The sequence below is a fragment of the Podarcis raffonei genome, chromosome 6 (genome assembly GCF_027172205.1).
Source record: "Podarcis raffonei isolate rPodRaf1 chromosome 6, rPodRaf1.pri, whole genome shotgun sequence".
NCBI lineage: Eukaryota > Metazoa > Chordata > Lepidosauria > Squamata > Lacertidae > Podarcis > Podarcis raffonei.
The window spans coordinates 12085476-12110333 of NC_070607.1; the positions used below are offsets into that span (position 1 = coordinate 12085476).

The 24858-nt window shown below is 44.9% G+C and overlaps 1 protein-coding gene across 1 annotated transcript in view; it reads left to right on the top strand.

The window, feature by feature from the left end:
- Window positions 1-3736: 3736 nt before the first annotated feature.
- The window catches only part of PLA2G4A (phospholipase A2 group IVA), a 78054-nt gene continuing 56932 nt past the window's right edge, over window positions 3737-24858 (top strand). The window contains exon 1 of the mRNA XM_053391429.1: window positions 3737-3832. The gene's annotated coding sequence lies outside the window, so the exon portion shown is untranslated. The remainder of the gene's footprint in view (window positions 3833-24858) is intronic.

Consider the following 24858-nt stretch of genomic DNA (forward strand, 5'->3'; position numbering starts at 1 on the left):
AGAGCTAAGTTAGTCCAACAGCAAATGACAGAAAACCACAAACTAAAGGCCACCTTTGTGACTACTTCTTGTTCAGCAGGATAATTAAATTTTGCATTTGCATTCCTACTACTGAAGAACTTCTAGTTATCCCCCCCCCCCAAGATGTTACCACAGGGATACCTGCACCATTAGTTTCACATTTTCATAAACTCAAAACTTTCAGGCTACAATGGCCATTGTGTAAGGATGGAAAGGGTTCAGAAAGACAATGTTATATTGCCAGGAGGATATGGCAACAATACTCCAGCATCTTATTTTCCTTCCAAAAAAGGTTACTTGTTTAATTGAGCTCTGATTTCAGCGAATGCAGCTTTGGTTCTCTACATAACATCACAGACACCTTCTTTTCAGCTGGCAATTTCTAGAGACAGCCTCTTTCATTTTGTACTCACATACAGAGCGGCACGTACAGAACAGCACAAGCAGAATCTTCGATGTGAAGGCCACCCACATACAGATAGCGCTGCAGGTTCCTTAAAACGCACACACAAACACACACAGAAAAGAATCACGAGTACCTCTTAAGTAAATCATTCCAAAATAATCCCCCTATGAGAAAAGTAGACAATATAGCCCCCAAAATAATAGTCACAAAGATCTATCTTCACAATATGAAACCTAGGTGTGACTGTTACCTGTTTCTTCCTTTGGGCTGATCCTGACTGTAACATCACGGATGGCGTCAGAAGGTCGTGTTTGCGTTCAGCCTAGGGTGTCCTCATGCCAAGAATAGTTGGCATTCAGCTTGATTCTCCAGCAAGTTTGATCTCAACCTACGACATTTAAGCAGCAAGGATTTTAGAGTCAGCTGACACCTCTGTTTCTAGGGAGAAAAAAGAAACCACTAGTTAAACCCAAGCAGGCCTGTCTAGTACCTCTTTGGGGCGCTAACTGAAGCACCCTAAAATGTGGATTACCCTCCCTCCCTACAGGGGCAGACTTTGGTAATATGTTGTTGTTGTTGTTGTTTAGTCGTTTAGTCGTGTCCGACTCTTTGTGACCCCATGGATCAGAGCATGCCAGGCACTCCTGTCTTCCACTGCCTCCCGCAGTTTGGTCAAACTCATGCTGGTAGCTTCGAGAACACTGTCCAACCATCTCGTCCTCTGTCGTCCCCTTCTCCTTGTGCCCTCCATCTTTCCTAACATCAGGGTCTTTTCCAGGGAGTCTTCTCTTCTCATGTGGTGGCCAAGTATTGGAATCTCAGCTTCAGGATCTGTCCTTCCAGTGAGCACTCAGGGCTGATTTCCTTCAGAATGGATAGGTTTGATCTTCTTGCAGTCCATGGGACTCTCAAGAGTCTCCTCCAGCACTATAATTCAAAAGCATTATGTATCATAGAACTATATCACAGCAGTCTACAACAATATGAAAACATAAAACCAAACGTTCACATAGCAAATAAATAAATAAAAACAAGTTAAAGGCAAAAAGAAATAAAGCACACATCAAATAGACTATTGCGGTGAGTGAAGATCTACATCAGAGCATGAGAGGACTAATGGGAGGAAGAAAGATTTCCACTGGGATCTTCTGCCCCTGTGGATCCTGCTGCCTCAGACGGTAGCTGCATGGACCAGTAACTCAGAATTGCTACTTCCATTTTGTTTTTGCTATGTTAGCAGCACCAAAGTGATCTCTCCAGGGCACATGCCTGAGCAGTATGTAAAGGAGCCCTGGATGGTTAAGTCCAGTCAAAGGCAACTTTGGGATTGCGGTGCTCATCTCACTTTCAGGCTGAGGGAGCCAGTGTTTGTCCACAGATAGCTTTCTGGGTCATGTGGCCAGCAGGACTAAACCACTTCTGGCGCAACAGAACACCGTGACGGAAACCAGAACACACAGAAACGCCGTTTACCTTCCCGCCGCAGCAATACCTATTTATCTACTTGCACTGGCGTGCTTTCGAACTGCTAGGTTGGCAGGAGCTGGGACAGAGCAATGGGAGCTCACCCTGTCTTGGGGATTTGAACCACCAGCCTTCTGATCGGCAAGCCCAAGAGACTCAGTGGTTTAGAGCACAGTGTCACCAGCGTCCCCTCTTGAGCAGTATGTGTGGAGGTCCTGGGCTACCCAGACGACAAGACGCCCCTCTTGGCCTTGTTGATGTGGGCCAAAGGAAAGCAGAGCAAGGCATTTGGCAGCAGCTTAGGGACTCCACTCGGGATTTGTGTCGGGTTTACTCCTTAGCCTTTTCCTCCCCCAAAGATATCCCGCAAGGCGGCGGGTACAGATTTTTCCTTGAGGTTTACTCCCAAAGCCTTTCTCACATAGCAGCACAGTAGAGTTTCTCTTCTCCTAGATGGGCTACCTCCCCAGCTTGACAAGCTCCACCTGCGCCTCACTTCCCTCCAGAGTGCATGCAGAAACTGCCTTCTTGACCATTGGACCCAAGTGCCAAGTGTCAACAAAAATAAATAAATAAAAGAGAACCTACCCACAGGATGCTGACACCCAAACCTCGCACATACACTATGTAAAAGAATGAAAGTTTACGTCCTTCCTTCTCTCTCTCTCTCTCTCTCTCTCTCTCTCCTTCTCCCCAACTTTACATTATACAGTGGTCCCTCAGGTTAAGTACTTGATTCGTTCCGGAGGTCCGTTCTTAACCTGAAACTGTTCTTAACCTGAAGCACCACTTTAGCTAATGGGGCCTCCTGCTGCCACCGTGCCGCTGGAGCACAATTTCTGTTCTCATCCTGAAGCAAAGTTCTTAACCCGAGGTACTGTTTCTTGGTTAGTGGAGTCTGTAACCTGAAGCGTATGTAACCCGAGGTACCACTGTATATAACATTAAAGTCTTATGTTACATGTAACTGATCTGTAAAAAGGACTCTTGTAATCTGAAAACAGAGACAATGTACATGCTTTTGTAACCCAAGAAAATCTTTAATAAAAACAATAAACAAAACAAAAAAGACAGAAAAGAGGGGGCGGCAAACAGCAACATAGAAAATCTATAAACAGAAAAGAAAATACAATACATTCATTCATCAGCTTTATTTGAGTGGCAGCTTAGAGGTTCAGGTGAGCAGGGGGCCCCATTTGAATAAAATATTGGGGGGCTGTTAAGTCCAAGCTGGCATAATGAATTGCATGATGCAGTACATGCACACTATTTGAATGGCAATGTCCATCAACTTTGGGGGTTCTCGGCCCCCTCAAATATTTTTTGGGGGGGCAAAGGGACCTCGGCCCCTAGGAGTTGGCTCCTATGAAAGTGAGCCTGGAGCAAGGATGATAATGAATGAAGCGTAAACATTGGCAGCATTAAGATACCGTAAATTCAACAGTGTAAATAAGTTTCGATGGATGTAATAATGGAATACTGAATGGTTTGGTTTATATAAAATATGCAGGGATTTATGTTATGCAAAATGAACCATGGAAAGGAGGAAGTCAAGGATATTTTAAGATTAGATGTGTTTGAGCGAGTGTGAATGTGAAGAGAAGGGAACTGGCCCCCGTTTTAAGAAGGATTCCCTTTGTCTTTTTCGGAAGCCCAAAGCTGGGCTGCCGGGGCTTCTCCTCTCCGCAGCCTGAGCGCCTTCTCGCGCCGCCTTAAAGTTGGAGGCAGCGGCCAGCTGACTTGGCCGGGGACTCCGCCCGCCCCCCTCGGCTCGCGAATGGCAATTCTTCCCGGGCAGCCCGCCTGAGAAGGGGAGGAGAGAGTCCTCAAAAGAAAAAGAGAGCCACAGAGACGCAGTGCATGCGTGTGCGCGCGGCTCGCAAAGCGGAGATCTGCGCGCCACCGGAGGATCCCTGAGCGCTCCAAGACGGCGCTGCAACTGTAAGTAGGGCGACTTTGGAGAGGAAGGAGGCGCGCGGGGGCGCACGGGGCTTCCTTACTGAGGTTTGGGTTGGGTTAGGGGTGGTTCGTTCGCAAGAAGCTGGGACGGGAAGGAAATAAGGAAGCGCATCGCCCGGTCCCTTAAAAATAACTTGAGAGGAAGGAATGCAAAAATGAAACACGAATTCTGCGGTTCTGTCAGTTATTTTTGCAACAGCTGGTCAGATTGGCACGGGCTAGAGGAGATGTTTGGGTCGCCTGGGCAGTTGCCAACGGGATAGGCTCTCATGCCTTGGGTATTACGGAGCTTTGATTTGTTGTGTTTGTGGGTCAAGGATGGGGGGGGGGAGTTGCATGTTATTTACCTCTCTAGGGACCAGAGAAAAGTATAGGAGCCTGTTATTACGGAGCTAATAATCGTCGATTTGTAGAGTTGGGAGGGACCACGAGGTCATCTATTGCAACCTCCCTTTACTGCAGGAATCTTTTGCCCAGTGTGGGGTTCGAACCCACGACCCTAAATCTCATGCGCTAACCACTGAGATATCCCAGGTGCATCCCAGCACGTGATGCTGTTCTCCCGTGCTTTTGTGGGGATGGCGATCAAGCGCGTAAAGTGTCCACAGCCTTCCTTTCTACGCGAGGGCAAGCCTCTGTAGAGTGGCCTCAGCTTCTCCGCCTGCAAAATGGGAAGAAGCGATTCGATTAAAAGCGCCCTTAACTGATGAGAGGCAAGCGCACGCATGCCTTGGCTGAAGTAACTGCTGAGCAGGGAGACTTCAGGCCAGGAGGCAAAAGGTTTCGCAACGGCCACGGAGATGTTTTAGCAAACGAGCTGGCAGTTTCTTCATTCGCTCTGCGCAGCTTCCTAATGCAAAAGGAGGAGGGGGGGGGGGAGCCAGGATTTTTGAGCGTGAAATTGAAAATATGCCCAGTGCTGAGAGAACATTTCTGTCACTGAGACTGCAACTCTGCACACACTTCCCAAGAGGAAGTGAACCCCGTGGAATACAGCAAGCAGTTCTGAATGAACTCACAAGCGGCTGAAGTATGAAGGATTTTTGTGCATGCGCACACACATGCAAATATTGTTTGATATCGGCCTCTGCTTACTCTAGCATCCACATAATTTGTAGATTGCTTGCGTGTTCTTTCCCTCAGTTTATCTGGTGACCCTGATGTTTCACATTCCAAGCGTGACTTCATTCTCCTTTGATAACAGCATGCAATCTAATATTAATATTTGCATTTCTAGGTGCTGCAGGAAAGACTCAGGAATAGTGTGCAAAAGTGTTTTAATGCCTGAGATCTATGTGTGGAGCGTAGATTTTCAAAAGTGTTTTCGGTGCAGGGCTAAACCCAAGCCAAGATGCGCAGCCTTATAACCTAAGGAGCCCTAGTCTCTGTGGCAGGCCCATCTGAAATAATTGTGCATTTTAAATTTATTTATTTTAATTTTGACTTTACTCCACCTGTCCTCCCTGACCTACATTGTTCCTTCTTCCACCCACGTTTTCCCCTCACAACAATCCTGTGCGGTAGGTTAGGCTGAGAGAAAAAGAGTCACTCCGAGTGGGCTGTTTGACAGCTGAGTGAGGATTTGAAACCAGGCCTCCCTGATTCTAGTCAGACAGTCTAACCCAAGGATTGGGAGCAGGTAGATCTCCTGATCTCTAGGCATTTGGCAGTAGATCAGCAAGGGTTTCCGACTCCCATTAATTTAATACAGTGGTACCTCGGGTTACAGACGCTTCAGGTTACAGATGCTTCAGGTTACAGACTCCGCTAACCCAGAAATAGTACCTCAGGTTAAGAACTTTGCTTCAGGATGAGAACAGAAATTGCATGGCCGCAGCAGGAGGCCCCATTAGCTAAAGTGGTACCTCAGGTTAAGAACGGACCTCCAGAACGAATTAAGTTCTTAACCCGAGGTACCACTATAATACCAAGTGAAATGGCAAGTGAAAAGAAAAACCTGTGGCTTAGCCTTGTGCTAATTGCTTGTCAACCTTTCTGTACCTCTCCTTACTGCAATTTTAGGAATGTAACTTGGTTTGCCTTTGACCAGTTCTTTTTGCACTTCCACTGGCCTGTTGGGGAGTTTGGTTCTCAAATCCCTGATCTGTTGCAACTCTGTAGTCAATTCGTACAAATACACACAGGTTGTTTTGCTGTATGCCTTCTGGCAGGCGTAGGCAGACTTGGCCTTCCAGATGTTTTGAGACTACAATTCCCATCACCCCGACCCTGTTAGCTAGGGATGATGGGAGTTGTAGTCCCAAAACATCTGGAGGGCCGAGTTTGCCTATGCCTGCCTTCTGGGATGCAGTAGAGGAGTGGCTCTGACCCCTTTTTGGTTTTGCAGCTGGCTCTGATTGGTAGATATTGGTAGTTTAAGCAGAAATGCAAACTAGGTCGCATAACCCGAAAACCTGCCCACCATGCTCTAACCACAGCAACACATTGGCAGAGGTACCACCTCTAAGCTTAAGCTAGTTGCACATTTAAAGGCACAGCTGCTGCCAATTCATAGAGTGATGCTGGGATAATGAACAGAATCAACAACTGCATCCTTAACTCAGGGATGGGAAATCAGACATCTTTGGACCACAGCTTCCATCATTCAGGACCATTGGCTGTGTTGGCTGGGGCCAACCAAGAACATCTGGAGGGCCACAGGTTCGCTACTCCAGGGATGCGGGTGGCGCTGAGCCTCTTGGGCTTGTCGATCGGAAGGTCGGCGGTTCGAATCCCCACGACGGGGTGAGCTCCCATTGCTCTGTCCCAGCTCCTGTCAACCTAGCAGTTTGAAAGCACACCAGTGCAAGTAGATAAATAGGTAGTGCTGTGGTGGGAAGGTAAACGGCGTTTCTGTGCCCTCTGGTTTCCGTCATGGTGTTCCGTTGTACCAGAAGCTGTTTAGTCCTGCTGGCCACACGATCTGGAAAGCTGTCTGTGGACAAACGCTGGCTCCCTCGGCCTGAAAGCGAGATGAGCACCGCAACCCCATAGTCACCTTTGACTGGACTTAACTGTCCAGGGGTCCTTTACCCTTATCTTTTTTAAAAAAGCTCCAGCTTACTTTTTCTGTTTTACACAGTTTATAAAACCTCTCTTTGGTGTGCTTGAGACTAACTTATAAATAAAAAGGAGAAGGCTATGGTCTTCGGGAGTCTTGCTTCTTTACTTCTAACAGTTGTTCCTGGCATAGTATTAATGACATTCTCCAGATCATCGGGGGCATTTTGCCTTTGTTGTCGTCGTCTGTCTCAAGAGACAATGCAGTGCGCCTCTGGGAGTGAAGTCAAACCAAAGTGACCTCTCCAGGGCGCAAGCCTGGGCAGTGTGCGTGGAGGTCCTGGGCTGCCCCCTCACTGATGTGGTCCAAAATAAAGCAAAGCAAGACATATGAACAGCAGCTAAATCAATTAGAACAGGGTTCCTCAACCACAGCACTCCAAATGTTTTGGGCCTACAACTCCCATGATCCCTAGTTAGCAGGACCAGTTGTCAGGGATGCTGGGAATTGTAGTCTGAAAACATCTGGAGGGCCGAGGTTGAGGAAGCCTGAATTAGAAGGTGTGGAGGGATATGAAAGACCTTGAAAGGATATGAAAGACCCTGAAAGACCTACAATGGCTCCCAGTACGTTTCCGAGCACAATTCAAAGTGTTGGTGCTGACCTTTAAAGCCCTAAACGGCCTCGGTTCAGTATACCTGAAGGAGCGTCTCCACCTCCATTGTTCTACCTGGACACTGAGGTCCAGCGCCGAGGGCCTTCTGGCGGTTCCCTCGCTGCGAGAAGCCAAGTTACAGGGAACCAGGCAGAGGGCCTTCTTGGTAGTGGCACCCACCCTGTGGAAGGCCCTCCCACCAGATGTCAAAGAGAAAATTAACTACCAAACTTTTAGAAGACATCTGAAGGCAGCCCTGTTTAGGGAAGCTTTTAATGTTTAATAGGTTATTGTATTTTAGTTGTTGGAAGCCGCACAGAGTGGCTGGGGAAACCCAGCCAGATGGGCGGGGTATAAATAATAATAAATAATAATAATAATAATAATAATAATAATAATAATAATAATAATGTAGCACAACTAAGAGTAAAAAGGAACCCATGGAGATGCAGGGAAGTCAAACAATGTAGAAGGATAATGAAGAATATTGTGACATGGATGTACTCATTTATTGTAACCACAGAGCCTAGGACTTGCCGATCAGAAGGTCAGCGGTTCGAATCCCCGCGACAGGGTGAGTTCCCGTTGCTCGGTCCCTGCTCCTCCCAACCTAGCAGTTCGAAAGCACATCAAAGTGTGAGCAGATAAATAGGTACCACTCCGGCGGGAAGGTAAACGAGTTTCTGTGCGCTTCTCTGTTTCGCCAGAAGCGGCTTAGTCATGCTGGCCACATGACCCGGAAGCTGTACGCCGGCTCCCTTTGCCAGTAAAGCGAGATGATCGCTGCAACCCCAGAGTTGGTCACGACTGGACCTAATGGTCAGGGGTCCCTTTACCTTTACTTTACCTTGGTTGCAGGAGGTGCCAGAAGTAGGCCCTCCAGGCGCTATCCAACTGTCTTAGGGACTCCACTCCAGATCTGCTAGCATTTCCTTCTCCCAAAGATATCCCACAAGGCAGCGGAGATTTAGGATTAGAGTTTTCCTTCTCCCAGATGGGCTACCTTCCAAGGTGGATAAGCCCCAGCTGCACCTCATTTCCTGCTACGACATGTGCTGAAACCACCTTCTTGACCATTGGACCAACTCTTGGTCTCATCCACTCAGTCTGCTGCAGCCTGTCTTTGCACACAGGGGAAGTTCCTAACTCACCAAGAGCTTGAAACCCATTGGCTACCATCACCTGGTTTAGCTGGCCAATCAAAGCCGTTCCAGGCATGTGGCTGCTGTCACATGCTGGCAGCTTCCAGGAGCCACAGGTGAGATCTGAGTGCATGGTGAGGGCCAAAGGTGGTCAAATTCCCCCAGAAGGAGCATGATACGTCCCCCAATAGAGGGACTACCCCACCCTTTACACCCCATTTTGTTCCCCAAGTACAGACAAAAACTGCTTTATTTAAAGTAGTGCTGACAGCCGCTAGCTTAGATTGTTAAAAACAAAATACTGGGCAAGTTCATGGAAGATTAGGTGTGTCAAGAGGTATTGGTCATGGAGGCTAAAGAGAATCTGTGTTCAAAGCAGATTTTGTTTTTATTTTATTAGGTATTTTGTGGTTTTATATCTTGATTTTATTCTGTGAACCACCCTGAGACCTTTGGGTATAGGGCGGTATATAAATTCAATTAATAATAATAATAATAATAATAATTACATTTATAGAATCATAGAATTGCAGAGTTGCAAGGGCTCACAAGGGTTGACTAGTTCAACTCCCTGCAATGCAGGAATCTTTTGAACCCACAACTCTGATATCACATTTATCATCTTCTAATAATAATAATAATAAATTTTATTTATACCCCGCCCTCCCCAGCCAAGACTGGGCTCAGGGTGGCTAACAACCGATATAAAAACAAATTGATTGAAATTGTTGTTGTTGTTTAGTCGTTTAGTCGTGTCCGACTCTTCGTGACCCCATGGACCAGAGCACGCCAGGCACTCCTGTCTTCCACTGCCTCCTGCAGTTTGGTCAAACTCATGCTGGTAGCTTCGAGAACACTGTCTCACCATCTCGTCCTCTGTCGTCCCCTTCTCCTTGTGCCCTCCATCTTTCCCAACATCAGGGTCTTTTCCAGGGAGTCTTCTCTTCTCATGAGGTGGCCAAAGTATTGGAGCCTCAGCTTCAGGATCTGTCCTTCCAGTGAGCACTCAGGGCTGATTTCCTTCAGAATGGAGAGGTTTGATCTTCTTGCAGTCCATGGGACTCTCAAGAGTCTCCTCCAGCACTATAATTCAAAAGCATCAATTCTTCGGCGATCAGCCTTCTTTATGGCCCAGCTCTCACTTCCATACATCACTGCAGTGGTACCTCGGGTTACATCAAAACATTAAAATGCAGCCTCATTTCAATGGAAACTCAAATCAAAACCTTTTTTTGGGATGAAAACATCAGGTCTTCACCAAGGATAAGGATCTCAATGTGGTGTACAAGTTCATCCTCAGAACAACCTTGTGAGGTAGGTTAGGCTAAGGGATGCTGACTGGCTCAAGGTCACCCAGTTAGCTTCCTGGCTGGGTGGGGATTCAAAGACTGCTCTCCCAGACTAAGTTGCACATGCTATGTTAGATGTGCAGTTTACAGCCATGGCTGTTGTTTTTTCTTTTATTAATTAGAGGAAGAGGAGGGGGGTTGTCATTGGACCACCACCAGCATGCAGGGGACAGGGGTGTAAGCCTCAAACCCGTTTGAGGGGGTGTAATTTTGTCCTGGATGTGTTGGAATGCGATAAACCACCTCTTCTGCTAGTCTCTATGGTCCCAATGATGGTTGGCTCCAGTGCCTGTAATTAAATCAAGTAAAACACAGATGTTTCCGCTTACTGCACCAATTAAAGTTAGCACCTCGTTTGGCCTTTAGCGTCAGCTGTTCAGCAATGTTCAATTTATGTGGGTCAGTAATAATCCTATCCCCCCTCCTGCCCCAACCCCATCTCATCTCTTTTGAGGACAGTATAGCAATTCAGCAGCGGAGTGGACTAGACAACACAAAACATTATAATATTTAACATGCATTTTGCTTCGTTCAATAAGATGGTCTTCCTTAAAATTGACAGACTCAATGGGTTGGGGGTACTTTTTTTTTAAAAGTCATCTACATTGTGTTGATCTGTAAAAAAGGAATATTGATAACTACATTTTTTAAAAAAGCTTCCTTTCAGTGGCCTGATTCAGCTCTTTCACCACTGACTTGAAACAGTTTGTTGTGAAATATGAAGAGCAGCAGCAGGATGATTCTATGAAGAAAGAGTCTTACAAAATTTCCTGCTATGTAAATTATTTGTGAGGGAGAGAAAGATCTCGACAGCAGCTGCTGATGGCTTCTCAAAGATACCTTTGTAGTTTAAAGTAAGCTCACAAGTTAGGTGGGAATTATGTTCCTCAGATCACCCCTAAACACAGCTGTCAACGTTTTCCCTTTTTTAAGGGAAATTCCCTTATTCCGAATAGGATTCCTCGCAAGAAAAGGGAAAAGTTGACAGCTATGCCCCTAAAGCCCAAATGGTGTATAGTAAAAACACAGTGGATGCAATGGTGTCTGGGATTACCAAAGTTTCTCTTCTTGGAAGCCTGCCCCTTTCTATTTATTATTATTTCTTCTTTTCCTTCTCCTTCTCCTTCTTCTCCTTCTCCTCTTCCTCCTCATCCTTCGCATATAAAGCTGAATGTGCACAAGTTAAAATCACAAAAGTTGCAAACTAAAGCAGTGCTTCTAAAAAAATTGAACTACCTTCACCAGGTTGCACTGCCTTCTGGAATTTCTTCCTAAGACTGATGAAAGTGGGAGAGCACTACAGTCAAACCTCGGTTGTCGAACTTCATCCGTCCCGGAAGCCCATTTGGCTTCCGAAATGTTTGACAACCGAGGCACAGCTTCCGATTTGCTGCAGGAGCTTCCTGCACTCAAGCGGAAGCCGCGTCGGACGTTCAGTTTCCGAAAAACATTCGAAAACCGGAACATTTACTTCTGGGTTTTCGGTGTTCTGGAGCCGAAATGTACGGTAACGGAGGCGGAGGAAGGGTAGTGCCGGGGGTGCGGGCCGCCCTGGGTGTCATCATTGAGGGGGGTGACAAAATGACAAAAATGTGAGTTTTTAAAAAATAATAAAAAATTGGGTTCACGAAACTTTTTAGTTCAGTCAACAAATGTAACGAAATGCGGCTAGCACTGGGAGCCACACCGTGGGGGCTGGCACTTACTGCAGCATGCCCGAGCCATGCGTCTCTCCTGGGAGTGACGTCATGGCTTGGGCGCCTGCAGATTTCATGCTGCCTGAAAGGGCAGTGTGGGACTTGTGTCTGACCTCTGCCTCTCCCTCAGCCACCCTACAGTTGAGGGGGAGGCGGCGGAGAGGCTCCATGCAGTGTGCCCCACCCCTGTGAGTGGCTCGCCCTGCACCCGGCTGCAGGACGCGTGGGCTGCACCCAGCACCCAAGCAGCTAGCAATGCCGCTGGTCGGGGTTTGACTGTATTGTACAGTGGTACCTTAGGTTACAGACGCTTCAGGTTACAGACTCTGCTAACCCAGAAATAGTACTTCAAGTTAAGAACTTTGCTTCAGGATGAGAACAGAAATTGTGTGGTGGCAGCACAGCAGCAGCGGGAGGCCCCATTAGCTAAAGTGGTGCTTCAGGTTAAGAACAGTTTCAGGTTAAGAACGGACCTCCAGAACGAATTAAGTTCTTAACCCGAGGTACCACTGTATTACAGAATCAAACTGGTTCAGCAGTCATTCCTCCTCTAGGAATTGCAGTTTTTGGTGTGTGTTGAGATGTCTAACACAGGCTTCCTCAACCTCGGCCCTCCAGATGTTTTTGGCCTACAACTCTCATGATTCCTAGCTAGCAGGACCAGTGGTCGGGGATGATGGGAATTGTAGTCTCAAAACATCTGGAGGGCCGAGGTTGAGGAAGCCTGCTCTAATAGATCATTCTTAGTATTCCCGGGACGCTGTGCGAGAAGCCGTGGCTAAAACTGGTATGAAGCTGATACAAGTTTGTCATGTAGATATACGGAGGGAAATCTTCCAGTTCTTTCTCCAAGAGGAATTGCCCCATAGTTTTAGAAACTAGGCATTAAAGAAGAGATGTCTTTTTTAAAAAATAAGATAAAATCTCCAACTCATGGAGTTCTTAAATTTCTAAAGAAATGTTGTACAGTGGTACCTCGGGTTAAGTACTTAATTCGTTCTAGAGGTCCATTCTTAACCTGAAACTGTTCTTAACCTGAGGTACCACTTTAGCTAATGGGGCCTCCTGCTGCCGCTGCGCCGCCGGAGCACGATTTCTGTTCTCATCCTGAAGCAAAGTTCTTAACCTGAGGTACTATTTCTGGGTTAGCGGAGTCTGTAACCTGAAGCCTATGTAACCTGAAGCGTATGTAACCTGAGGTGCCACTGTAAAAGGAAAAAACAGCCCACCTATCATTCATCTCCTGTCATACCGCTGTCAGGTGATTGACAGGTGGACAGGACCACCCGCCTGTCAAAGATGGTCAGTGTGGGTAGGATTAAAACCCTGCCCATCAGCGGATGGGTGAGAGACCAGTCCTGCTTTCTTCAGAAACAGAGTTTTGTATGGGGAGCAAGTGTGCACAGCAGAACCAAGCAGGACTGAACCCTCTGACCCTCATGTGATGTCACCTGATTGATAGGTGATAAAACAAAATGGCTGCAAGGACCAAGCTGGAAACTTGGGCAGGCCAAGATTAGCTGAGGATTCCTCACCTGTGTTCTAGCCCTTGAAATGCATTCCACTTCATTCTGCAAATTCCTCTACATTTAAATGGCCAGACTAGATCCTTTTGGAGTACAAAACTTTGTTTTAGCTTTGCCTACACTGTGCTAAAATTTATTCAAAATGACTAGTATCGGTCTTTGCCTGGCACAGATACTGAGTGCTTATCATCTAAAAAATAGCACTTGAAAAAATCGAGTCCTTTATTTGTCTCAGTCGCTATCAAAAGCAGAACATACCTGTCAGCCAGGTATGTGGTGCAATCCTTTACACGTTTACTCAGAAATAAGTCTTGCTGCGTACAGTGGTGCTTATTTCCAGGTAAGTGTGTATAAAATTCCAGCCTAAGAGTTTCTGGAAATGCCCTTGTCAATTGGCACTGTGCCACAAGGTACCATAAAAAATAAATAAAAGCAAAATAAATAAACTGTTGTGTTCATGTGATGCCAACCTCAGCTCTTACTATTTAAGGAAAAGGAGTCTGTATAAAGGAGTAGCAGCTGATTTGATCTTTAGTAATAAACTGTGGAATGATCGCTTTGTAGTAGCCCTAGGTTACAACAACGTGTTTCAACAGAGCTGCATCATCTTTCTTCACATATCTTATTATCACTCTTCTTTTATTATTTTACTGATCAATTGAATTCTTTTTTTATCCAGATGCACTGTGCTAATAAGGAATGAAAAGCATCTGTTTAAGAGGCAGGGGTCTGGTGTGCCAGTTCACTCGTGAAAGATCCTATTGAAAGCTTTATTAATTTTTAGACAATCATAGAGGTAAAAATGTTCTATAAATACCAGGTACAAGATAATTCCCCATCTCCAAACTAAGATATGATTGGTTCCCCTCTCTGTCCCTCTCTAGTTATTGTTGGACTCCAATGCCCATCATCCCTAGCTAGCAAGACCAGTGGTAAGGGGTGATGGGAATTGTAGTTCGACAATAGCAGTTGGAGACCCAAGTTTGAGAAACATGACTCTACAGCCATTTACAAACTCACAAAGTTACCATGTAGGTGAGAGTCCTAGCTCCATGCTGTTGCACCACCAGTTCAAACCCATTCCAACTCCTTGAAGGAGACTTCTATGCAGAATTCATCATGTGAAAGGCTGGGCTGGATAAATCCCTAGCCGGAATTAAGATTGCTGGAAGAAATATCGACAACCTCAGATATGCAGATGACACAACATTGATGGCAGAAAGTGAGGAGGAATTAAAGAACCTTTTAATGAGGGTGAAAGAGGAGAGTGCAAAATATGGTTTGAAGCTCAACATCAAAAAAATGAAGATCATGGCCACTGGTCCCATCACCTCCTGGCAAATAGAAGGGGAAGAAATGGAGGCAGTGAGAGATTTTACTTTCTTGGGCTCCATGATCACTGCAGATGGTGACAGCAGCCACGAAATTAAAAAATGCCTGCTTCTTGGGAGAAAAGCAATGACAAACCTAGACAGCATCTTAAAAAGCAGAGATATCACCTTGCCAACAAAGGTCTGTATAGTTAAAGCTATGGTTTTCCCAGTAGTGATGTATGGAAGTGAGAGCTGGACCATAAAGAAGGCTGATCGCCGAAGAATTGATGCTTTTGAAGTATGGTGCTGGAGGAGACTCTTGAGAGTCCCATGGACTGCAAGAAGATCAAACCTCTCCATTCTGAAGGAAATCAGCCCTGAGTGCTCACTGGAAGGACAGATCGTGAAGCTGAGGCTCCAATACTTTGGCCACCTCATGAGAAGAGAAGACTCCTTGGAAAAGACCCTGATGTTGGGAAAGATGGAGGGCACAAGGAGAAGGGGACGACAGAGGACGAGATGGTGGGACAGTGTTCTCGAAGCTACCAGCTTGAGTTTGACCAAACTGCGGGAGGCAGTGGAAGACAGGAGTGCCTGGCGTGCTCTGGTCCATGGGGTCACGAAGAGTCGGACACGACTAAACGACTAAACAACAACTACAACATGGGATGCGGGGAACTCTTATTTATCTGTGGAGGCTACCCACACATTTCGGAAACTTGATACTCAAATTTTAAAAAGGTTCTAAAATGTGCACAGAGTCGGTATGTTTAGAAAAGGCGCTCCAAGTCACACAGTTGCCTTTTGTGAATGGAAAGACAACTGAACTGGGCCTTGGTGGGGCGGCAGAGCTAACTGCATCCTCGCTGTACCCCTTGCATAATAATTTTGCCGGAGAGTGAATGCCTGAGGCAGTCAAATATTGGGAGAGAAATGTGAGCTACAAGTACTGTACAGAGTCCTCATTTATGACAGGAAGTTGCCTCGTACCAAGTTGGGTCATTTGGTCACTAGCTCCGTAACATGTGCACTCTTTTAGCAGCGACTCTCCCAAGATTTTGGATGAAGCTTTTCCCAGCCCTATTTGGCGATCTCAGGGGTTGAACCTGGAGTCTTTGGCGTTCAAATCGTGTGTTTTGCCCCGTGCTGCATCTCTTCTCATCGGGCCATGTTGACGCAGTTAAGATATTTTCATATCACCATTGTGTGGTGGCTTCCATATTACGTTATGGAGAGCCTGAGAAACTCAAGTTCTAGACGGGCTGAAACGTTTTGATATACAATGGTACCTCAGGTTACATACGCTTCAGGTTACATACACTTCAGGTTACAGACTCCTCTAACCCAGAAATAGTACCTCGGGTTAAGAACTTTGCTTCAGGATGAGAACAGAAATTGTGCTCCGGTGGTGCAGCGGCAGCAGGAGGCCCCATTAGCTAAAGTGGTGCTTCAGGTTAAGAACAGTTTCAGGTTAAGAACAGACCTCCGGGGGACTTTCGGGTTAGCGCCATCGGCAATGGCGGAATTCCTCTGATCAAGAGGAACCCACTCCGCAAAAATCGGGTCTTGCCGCCGCGGCGAAGGCGGAGACCCTTTAAAAATCCCAGGCGGAGGAAGCCTGGGAATGTGGGATTCGGCTGACACCAGGAGCGCCCCGCCTACTCGCAAGGAAACCCCTTTTTCGGGGATCCGAAGCGACGTGGGGTGAGTGGCGCGGTGTTTTGAATCAACCACTATTTTTACGGAGTGAAGCCACACAGCCCTTGCCGGAGAGCGCTGACTTTTTCCTGTGGAGAATTGGACTCTAAACAAGTACCCATGAGTAGAATGGAAAATTGGATTAAGAAACATTTTTAATTTGGCACTGAAGCGGGAAGGTTCTAAACAGGAAGTCCGCCTTCCGCTTTTGTAAATAGACTGAAGCAAAAATTGTGCAAGCTAAAGTCAGGAAAGTCGTATATAAAGGTTTAAAATTCCTCCAGTTTTAACCACCAAAACCCCTCTTGGAAGCAGGAGAAAAGAGGGGGAATTCTGATTGTTCAAGCCTGCAGGAGAGAGAGTAAAGAAAGAAAAATTTCCACTGTCTCAAACCTGGGAACGGGGTGTCAGAGACAGAGATTTTTGGGGAAGTTCATTGACTGTGAATGGAACGCCTTTTGACAGATAGTTAAAGAAGAGAAACAAATTGATTCCAATGTTGCCATTTGCATTTAAAAGAAACAAAGAATTTGAAAAATGAAAGTAATTCTCTTTTGTTGGACCTGCTTTCAAAAGATGGATACAAATAGAAATTGTCTCCTCTAGAGGGAGCTTGTTAAATTGTTGCTGGAGTCGATCTGGGGATTTCACAGCTGTGGAGATTAAGATCGTGGGACCAGACTCTGACCTTGAATAAAAATGTGTTTGGAATAAGTTTTGGTGCTTGCTTTTTGCAAGACAAGCACTTTGTTGGAGCAGATGCATGAGAAGATGGATTTGATGACTGTTGCAGTCAAAAATTTTGGACAAACAGTGAATATTTATACAGAAACCATTCAGGAGCCAACGCAGGAACCTGTTTTGACAGGGCAAGTGCAAATGCAGAAGATAATGGAGGAGGTTGCTGTTGAACCTCAAGTAACACAAATGGAGAGACCCGAGGCCCTGCAGGAGCATAAGCCGCTGTCCTTGAAGACTGAATTTGGAGTGGGCCAGGGGGGTCTGGAGATGTGGGGGCCCTTACTTTTGGAGGGACTTTGAAACATGCTTTTAAATATTTTCTGGACTACACAGCCGACTGTGGGGAATGGGACTGTGGGGAATGGGCTGATCTGTTGAGGAGAGACGGAGTTATTTTTGAGTTGGAGTATCCCCGAGACCTACTCCTCAACGAGAAAGAAAAGAAATTAAGAAAGAGATCAACAAAAGACAAGGTAAAGTGCAGGTACAAACAAGAAGAAGATCTGCAGAAGGGACATGGAAAAGACTTAAGAGCCTCGGACATAAGATTACCAGGTTGATGGACTAGATGGAATGGACAGTAAGGACTGACATAACCCGAGACCAGGAAGAAGAGACGTTGGAGGAAGATTGGAAGAAAATTAAAAAAAAAATTATTTTGGGAATTAGTGCAAAATTAATGAGCATTAGGGAAAATGTTGGAATGAAAATATTTGGCTTTAGTAGAAATGATATAAGGAATTATGTACAAATAAATATTAAGTTTTAAGCTTTAAGGTATTTTATGGTAAGATAAGGTTAAAATACATTAAGGTAAATTGAATGACAGAATATAGTGAAAGATGGAAAGGATTTGCTGAGTTAATTAATAGGTTAGACTGTTAAGATAAATTACTCAATAAAAATTGAGAAAGATGGAAAGAATTTGCTGAAACAAATAACTAAACTAGAATACAAAAAGGGAGGTGTGAGGAGGTCGATGAAACAAGTAAATGAAAGATAAAGATATGGAATATTGGATGTGTGTTTTTTTTAATTCTTATTGTTGCATTGATTTTTTTGTTTTTTTTGTTTTCCCCCCCCTTTTTTGATGTATTGTTATGTATGTTTTGTTAAATTTTTTTGTTTTCTTTTTTTCTTTTTTCTGTAATTTTTGAAACTTCTAATAAATATCATTTAAAAAAAAAAAAGAAAGAACAGACCTCCGGAACGAAGTAAGTACTTAACCCGAGGTACCACTGTAGTTCCACTTTCCTAACTGGTTTGGTTATGATGACTAGCTTTATGTTGGAGACTTCTCTTTTTCTGAAGCATTGATTAGCTGCAGTTTAAAGGCATCCGGATACAGGAGTGTGAACATGAGCCTCATGCATGCTCAAGGTTTTGTTTGAATTGCTGTGTTCTGAGGCAGGGATGAGGAACTGCACACGTGAACCAGATCTGCGTCACATTTTACGCTGGCTGCTTTGTTTCCCAAAACAACATTTTTTTTTTCTATGGAGGAGATTCAGTTGCCTCTTCACAGCAGCGGTGGCTAACCTTTTGCTCCCCAGATATTGCTAGACTACAACTCCTATCATCCTTGACCATTGGATATAATGGCTGGGGCTCATGGGAGTTGGAGTCCAGCAGTATACAGAGGGCCACAGGTAAGTCACCCCTGTTTCAAGCAGAAAAAGCTTATCGTACTTGTTTTGAAAAAGTTGCACCCTTTGATACATTTTTAGATTTTTTAATAATAATTTTTATTAAGTTTTCCATTTAACAATCCAATCATATCACATTTATTATTCCAAATTATACCAGTACATTCCAAATTATACCATGCTGGTTGGATAGTGTTCTCGAAGCTACCAGGATGAGTTTGACCAAACTGCGGGAGGCAGTGGAAGACAGAAGTGCCTGGCATGCTGTGGTCCATGGGGTCACGAAGAGTCGGACATGACTAAACGACTAAACAACAACTGCAACCACTGCTTTTGGGGAAGGTCACTAAAAAGAAATGAAACTGGTACAGCTGACGCTACGATATATTTTACATTGAAGAGCACATGAGGGGGTTGTATAGGCCTATCTTTCACTACCACATGTGCCTCAGAAAAGCCCCACTGGCCAGCATATTCAAGGGCCATGTTCAGAGGCCCTATGCATATCCATTTGTGTGTGTGTGTGTAACTCCTTGACACAGTTACTGAATGAGTGTGACTCCTTTGTGCCTGTGAGGGGTTGTGTGTACCTGTGAATAGGACTCAAGATAGTTCTGGTTTGGCTTCCTCTCTGTGACATGAGGGCAGCTGGGCCAGTCGCCAGCATACAATCAGCACCACAAAACTTCACACTCCTTTCTCCGTTATGGTATAGAATAATTTTACAGTGGTACCTTGGTTGTTGAACTGCTAGAAAGGTCAAGCATAACATCTTGCAATCAGATGTAAGCTTTTTACCTGCTCAGGTTTAGTGCAGTTCTCTCTTTCATTTTTCAAACATTTGCGCAATAACCTCAAATATTTATCAAATATCAACCTCAGAAATCAAATACCTTGTTTCATAAGTTGACTTCCCACCCTCATTTCCAGTGTTTTTATCCAAGCCTTTTCTACTGCATTAAATCTTTATCTATTACAAAAAAATTATCTTTTACAATTATTTTGTCATTCTCCTGCTGCTTTTATCTCAAATCCTGCCCGTGATTTCATCTGGCTGTAATATTTTTTAATTACTTCATCATTTTGCTCTCTTAATTTTCGCTTTCAAAAGCCACACTTCCTTTGTTGAAACCTGCTCATCTTTATTTCTGTGTATATAATATTCTAGCTGATAGGTTTAGTGCAGTCCTTTACTGCATTTTAAGACATTTATCTACTTGCTTAATTATTCACATTTCAACATGGTGGTTGCCTAATTGGTTTCTTAGCCAACAAGCTAGGCAGGTCTTAGCTGAACCCAAATACCTTGAGCAGAACAAAATTTAAAGCTGCTCTGCATCTTAAAGCATCTGAAGAAACCTTCTCAGACATTCTTGTTTCCAGCACATATTTTTAGGTGGATAAACAAGGTGTATAAATGCCAGCAATCTCTGTTTTCCAAGATTTTCAAAAATTGGCAGGTATTGTGTGTTTAAACGTGCCAGGGATCTTAGTGTCTCTGTGTAAAAGGTGCATATTGAGTTGCATTGTAAGATTTTGCCTAGGGTGCCAAAATACTACCAGTTGCCCCTGGGAATTTAATAACAGGTCTGGGCCCATGCCAAGGGCTGGAATGCATTGCCCTGTGGCTCCTCAGTTCCTGTTGCTGCAGTCAGTAATAAACACTACATAGTGCTTATGGTAGAAGCAGCCAAGAGCAAGTTGAAGCCAGCACTGCCGTTTTTCTTGGGAGATTTTTGCAGCAGCAATAAGCCCTTGTTAGCTTCCTCTGTGGGTTAAACCACAGAGCCTAGGACTTGCTGACCAGAAGTTCGGCGGTTCGAATCCCCATGACGGGGTGAGCTCCCATTGCTCAGTCTCTGATCCTGCCAACCTAGCAGTTCGAAAGCACCTCAAAGTGCAAGTAGATAAATAGGTACCGCTCCAGCGGGAAGGTAAACGGCGTTTCCGTGTGCTGCTCTGGTTCGCCAGAAGTGGCTTAGTCATGCTGGCCACATGACCCGGAAGCTGTACGCCGGTTCCCTCGGCTAATAGAGTGAGATGAGCGCCGCAACCCCAGAGTCGGCCACGACTGGACCTAATGGTCAGGGGTCCCTTTACCTTTACCTAGCTTCCTCTTCTAACTGAAGAATGAAAAAGTGAATGCTGGATTGCTCATCATTTGCCAGATTTAAAGGTGGCGGCCTTATTCTAGCTGTCTGTTATAACAAACCAGCCCCTTGTAAGCCGCAATAGCTGGGGCTCTTCTCATCCCAGAGGTATGTGTCATTCTTGGATTACACAATTTATGGACCATTTCCCTACAAAACGTAACCATGATTCAGCCTTGAGGTAAAAGCTTGTGTCTGTCGGGTAGGGTGGGGGAAGCCCCCCGTCAACATTTGTAGGAGATTTTCCTGCAGATGTGATTCCTAGCACGATGTGATTTTGGGAGAGGAGTCATTAAGTCAGCCTTTTACAGGTTTTAAAAACAAGGCAGCAGTTAAACTTCCACATGTTACTGATTTCTTCCGGTTCTCTTTTTGCGGGGGAGGAAAGCGAGAGGAATCTGGATCAAGTTTTTACGTGTTTTGTGAAGTTAACTGTTGCGGACTTTGAGGAAACAGAATGCTGTCATTTGTAGAGCAGAGAGGCAAAAGTGAAATTAGCATTAACAAAACGTTGGGCCAAAGCCTGAATTTTTGCGGTTTTGATCTGTCCTGTGTGATAAGAATTTTAAAGTCTTAGATATATAATAAATGTTCATAAACGTACCAACCAAGCACGTACATAGAACAGCACAGGAAGACCGACCTGAAACCATTTTTGATTCCCAAACTGACCAAATATTTTCTCTGCTAGGTCAAAGGAAAATGGAAAAGCCTCTCCATTGTCTTTTCCTTCACAAATCCTGCCTTAAGGGTATGTCTGTCTGTGTTTGAATAGGGTGAGCCTGTGACCTGGCTCAGGAACTAAGTATTTATCATTACAAAAGACTGGCCAGGCTCCCCAGGGTATCCAATCAAGTGAGCATTAATAGGTAACCTGTCGGACGAGATAAACAACAAACTCAGATTTCTGCTGTAGACCGCCTTTTCTGTGATGTAGGTATGATGTATCTGGGGGGTGGTGGTCTTGGATTACACCCCTTCTATGATGTATGTATGATGTATGGAGGGGTGGTCTGGAGCTCCAGGGCAGGGAATTTAAAATGTCTATATAAGGCTTTGCGCACCTTTGTTCGAGGTCCTCCTCCTTTCCTGCGTGTGAGGGGAGCTCCCTGTTGCAACAGATCAATAAAGATCAGGCTTACTAGCTGCTTTGCTTCTCAATATTCTCCGGTTGGCCTCTGTTATTTTCTCCTACGGGCTCTATACGGACTCTATACAGGCTCTTGGATACCCTATAAGGGGAAAAGGGCAGATTGATTTTGTTTACAACACCTGTCCCGAGGATAAGCATGCAGATGTGATGATATGTGAACCTGGAAGAGAAAAAGGCCGAGACGCAAATCGCTGTGCAAGTTGTATCCAAGTTGTGAAATGTTTTGCTCCCTCCCAACCCCCTTGAACCGCCAACTCCCGTGTTGTATCATAAACTGATTTTGGAAAGCCCTGAAATAGTTTCAAAGCAGTTTGCCCTGTGGCTGTGGGGAGCTGCTGTCTTAGAATCATAGGATTTAAAGCCCTAATCCACCCAGAGGAAGCAATAATAGCAGTTGATTAGGTTATATGCATCATTTTGTTGTCCAGATTTTGCATAGGTACCCCTCTCAAGTATCTTTGGGAAGACATCTTTCTTTCTTTCTTTCTTTCTTTCTTTCTTTCTTTCTTTCTTTCTTTCTCTCTCTCTCTCTCTCTCTCTCTCTCTCTCTCTCTCTCTCTCTTCTCTTCTCTTCTCTTCTCTTCTCTTCTCTTTTTAAAGAAGCACTGCTCTACTTTCCTGTAGGACTTTTGGTTACTCTGGGCTTACAGGCATTTGTGAAGCAGTAAAGGTAAGGGGACCCCTGACCATTAGGTCCAGTTGTGACTGACTCGGGTTGCGGCGCTCATCTCGCTTTATTGGCCGAGGGAGCTGGCGTACAGCTTCCAGGTCATGTGGCATGTGGCCAGCATGGTGAACCAGAGCAGCGCACGGAAACGCTGTTTACCTTCCCAGAGTCGTCTGCGACTGGACCTGTCAGGGGTCTCTTTACCTTTACCTTTATTGGGTTGGAGTTTTTATTTTTATGATGTATTTTGTGGTTTTATATCTTGATTTTATTCTGTGAACCGCCCTGAGACCCCCTTGGGTATAGGGCATTATATAAATTCAATAAGTAAATAAAATAAATATTATCCAACCAGGAAATGAAGGCGTTCCAAGGACACGTTTCCAGGCAAGCAAAAACACTTGGGGTGTGGAGCAGGGCTGGTGAGAGGATGTAGCTAGGGAGAGGGTGTGGCTTGGGGACAGTTTCAGGGGCCAGGTTGAGGGGTCTGCAGGGCCACCCCTGAGGTTTCCCATCACTGCCATAGAGTGGCCATATGCAAAGGGAGGCAGGGATTACATGCCTTCAGGAGCTCTGTAGAAAGAAAGAATTCTGGCAAGTTCTGCTTGTGTTCATGTGGAGGTTAGAAAAACTGCAGCAGCCAGAAATTCCCTGTCCGTTACTTACTTTCTTACTTACATGCCTTTTTTCCACAGTTCAAACCATACTCAAGACTGCTTGCAAGATGAAATGAATGCATAACTACAGCATAACCAAAGTACAGTGGTACCTTGGTTCTCAAACTCAATCCGCTCTGGAAGTCCGTTCGACTTCCAAATCGTTCAAAAACCAAGGTGCGGCTTCTGATTGGCTGCTTGGCCCCAGAAACAATGCCGACAGCCGAAACGGACGTTTGGCTTCCGAAAAACGTTTGCGAACTGGGACACTTCTGGGTTTGCGGCATCTGGGAGCCGATTTGTTCATCAGCTAAGCCGTTTGGGAACCAAGGTACCACTGTAGTCATAAACAATATGTAATAAATGAAAATCTGCCCTTATTCCCTTATGGGGGACACAAGAGCCCTTATAGAGTCTTTTGCAGGTTCTCCATCGGTCGGAGAAAGTAACAGAGAATATTGAGAAGCAAAGCAGCTAGTAAGCCTGACCTTTATTGAACTGTTGCAACAGGGTGCCCCCTTCACACGCAGGAGGAGGAGCAGGACCCCAAACCAAGGTGTGCCCACCCTTATATAGACATTTTAAATTGTCCGCTCTGGAGTCCAAGACCACCCCCAGAAACATCATACATACATCACAGAAGGGGTGTAGCTCAAGACCACCCCCTATCATACCTACATCACAGAAAGGGCGGTCTACAACAGAAATCTGAGTGCGTTGTTTACCTCCTGTCTGGCAGGTTATCTGTTAATGCTTACTTGATTGGATACCCTGGGGAGCCTGGCCCATCTTTTGTAATGATAAATACTTAGTTCCTGAGCTAGGTCACAGGCTCACCCTATTCATACAAAGACATACCCTTAAGACAGGATTTGTGAAGGAAAAGACAATGGGGAGGCTTTTCCATTTCCCTTCAACCTTGCAGAGAAAACATTTGGTCAGTTTGGGAGTAAAAATAGTTTCAGGGCTGTTTTCCTGTGCTGCTTCAGACATGTGGTTTATATATTTATGTACGTGTTTGCTTGGTACATTTATTTATATATATATATATATATATATATATATATATATATATATGACCTTAAGTTTTTTATTTCAAATAAATGAAACATTAAACAAAAATACAAAACCAAACTGAACAATTTCCACATATATCACGACAAAATCTAAAATAAAGATACAAGAAACCACCAGCAGCAACAACCCTCACCCAGTTTGAGAAAGCAAGAAAGGACATGGCTGGCATATCTAGTCAGGGGATCTGTTTCATAGAGTGACCAAGGTTGGATAAATTAGGGGAAAGCACTTTAAAACCTTCAAGTACTTAATTGTGCAATACCCTATGCAGCAGAATGTGAGAAAGCTGGGTTTATTATCGAACCTCTTCAAGAGTTATCAGTTAGTCATTAGCTGTGGCTGCATGAGCCAGTCGGACTGGTTTGATTGCATTCCCAAAGGATGATGAAGACAAGTAGCCTTTAAGGATCATTGGAGTTCATTTTTAAAGAAGACTTTCAACAGGACTGGACAACTCCTGGCCCACCAAGCCAAGTTCAGCCCACCAGTTGTATTTTGTGGCCTGTTAGGTGTTTGGTACTCCCGTTTTGTTGGTCC